The sequence below is a fragment of the Mastomys coucha genome, chromosome X, assembly GCF_008632895.1.
Source record: "Mastomys coucha isolate ucsf_1 chromosome X, UCSF_Mcou_1, whole genome shotgun sequence".
Classification (NCBI taxonomy): domain Eukaryota; kingdom Metazoa; phylum Chordata; class Mammalia; order Rodentia; family Muridae; genus Mastomys; species Mastomys coucha.
In genome coordinates, this window is record NC_045030.1 from 61,700,729 (window position 1) to 61,703,490 (window position 2,762).

Consider the following 2,762-nt stretch of genomic DNA (forward strand, 5'->3'; position numbering starts at 1 on the left):
TGTGATTACATTATAACCTCAAAAAAGAAAAAAAAAAGTTAAGACAGGAGAATCTGAACTTCTAGGCCAGCCTAGCTGCATAGTACAACTTTGTCTCAAAAAATGAAACAAAACAAATATAAATAGATAAATGTTTGTAATGGAATATTGGATAGAATCTTCAACTTTCTGATCTGATAAATGCAATTCGAAAACCACGGGTGAGAAAAATAGGTAAATTAGAATTCACCAAAATTCATGCATATCCATCAAACAATACTCTCAAGAAAACAAACCAGGCAACCTATCAAGCAGGAGTAAATGTTTGCAAAGTGTGTATCTGATAAGATTTTACTGCTCAAAATATAAAAGAAAAACTCCTCACCTAGAAACAATGACATGTGTCTGAAATCTCTACAAAGTTGAGAAACCGGAAAATTCCAACTTCAAGGCCATCCTGGCTACATGGAGACCTTGTCTCAAATGAAAGAAAGATAGAGATGAAGTGGAGGAAGGAAGGAAGGAAGGAAGGAAGGAAGGAAGGAAGGAAGTTTCTTCCATTCAACAATGAAAAGAATTCCATTTAAGAGTGAGCTAAAATACTGGACATGGATATGCATGTCTTTAATCCCAGCACTAGGTACGCAGAGTCAGGGCATCTCTGTGAGTTTGAGGCCAAGCCTAGTCTACAAAGTGAGTTCCAGGAAAGCCAAGCAAGGGCTCTGTTACACAGAGAAACTCTGTCTCATCTCTCGTTAAAAAATAAAAGTAAAAAAGAATGGGCTAAGTCTATTTCTACAAAGATTTACAAGTAGTCAATCAGCACATGAAGAGACACTAAGCACCATTCCTTCCATAGAAAGGCAAATTACAAACATAGTGAGATACATACCACTCCATATCCATTCACCTGACCACAATAAGAAAGAATGAGCAAACATTGGCAAGACTAGGGTAAAACTGCACCAGTCCACCATTGCCCATGAAAACATTAAATGGTATAAGAAACTATGAAAGGCAAGCTGTTTATCAAAAGATATGATCCTACTATGATCGACCGGTTCATCATTTTTTTTTTTTTTCGAGACAGGGTTTCTTTGTGTAGCTCTGGCTATCCTGGAACTCACTCTGTAGACCAGGCTGGCATCGAACTCAGAAATCCACCTGTCTCTGCCTCCGAAGTGCTGGGACTAAAGGCATGCGCCACCACTGCCCGGCCTCGGTTCATCATTTTCCACTCCTCGGTTAGAACCAAAAGAATTGAAAGTAGGAATTCAAACCAATTCACATTATTCCCAACAACCACAAGGTGGACACAACACACGTATCTACAGATCAGTGAATACATAAGCAGAGTTTAATGCACACATAGACATACAGAGGAACATCACTTCCCTTTTTTTAAAAAAGAAATTTGATATATACTACAATCTGGATGAAATTTTTAAATATGAAATTTAAATGTTAACAGAAATGAATTGATTCTATTGATGGGACATACCCGGACCAGTCAAATGCTGCTTTGAGAAGAGACAGAGGGGTTGAATAGTTAATAAGGACTGAAAGGAGAGGTAGTCTTAAAGAATAGAGCACAGTTTCTGTTTGATATGATGGAAACTGCTCTCTCTCTCTCCCTCTCTCACACCTTTCTTCTCTCTTTGCCTCTTTCTCTTTCTCCCTCCCCTCTTTCTCCCGGCTCAGGGCAGTAAACCTGTCTATATATGTATACTTAAAAAAAAAAAAAAAGAAATGATGGAAACCTTGTGAAAGGATGGTGGGTGGTTGCAAAGCAATAAGAATGTATTTCATGCTACTAAATTGTACACTTTAAAATGATTATACTAGTAAACATTATATTTTACATCTTTTATAATAGTAAAACATAAACTAGAGAGATTTCTTGATTTAAAAGAAACTCAACCAGAAATCTACTATCATGCCTTTTCTTAATTAATACCCTCAGGGAAAACAAAGTATTTCTCCACTTTCATTCTAGCATCCCATGGTGTTCTAACTATCGCATCCTTCTCCAAGTCTCCCACTGCTTTGAGCTGGTTGAAGACCAAGTTGTCTTTTGTTATGATTATATGCTCTGGCAGCAGTTAGGCCTTCAGAGCCTAAGTCCAAATCTTCTACTTGACTAGCTGGGGGACTTTAAACAAGTGATTGAGTCTCTCTGTGACTCTTTTCTGCCTGAAAACAAGGCTCCATTTCCAATGAGATGGCACAGATCACATGGGGGTGAGGAGATGGCTCAGCAGTTCAAAGCATTTGTTTTCTTTCTTTCAGAGGACCTAGGTTTGATTCCCAGCACTTACATGGTGGCTCACAACCATCTGCAACCCCAGTTCCAGGATACCCAGTAAGCACGCATATGATGCATATGCATGCATGCATGAAAAATATTCATAAATATTAAGCTAAGTATATTCTAAAAATATGTGAATAAGGTGATACATGTAATTTGCCTAGTAACATAACTATTAAAAACTAGTTTCAGTAACTATTTTAATTATGCATATCAAATGAACCTAGTATAATATAGCAAATTCAGTAAACATAATGACTTTTAGTACAAGTATTCTTATTATTTAAAGATTTTTTTAAGTTTTATTCTTGTACATGCCTGTGTCCGTGTATGCAGTACCTGAGAAATCCAGTAGAAGGTGTGAGATCCCCTGAAATGAAAGTTACAACTAGGTGCCGCCCTGGCTTATTGGCACTTGGGAGGCAGAGGCAGGTGGATCTCTGTGAGTTGGAAGCCAGCCTGGTCTACAGAGTGA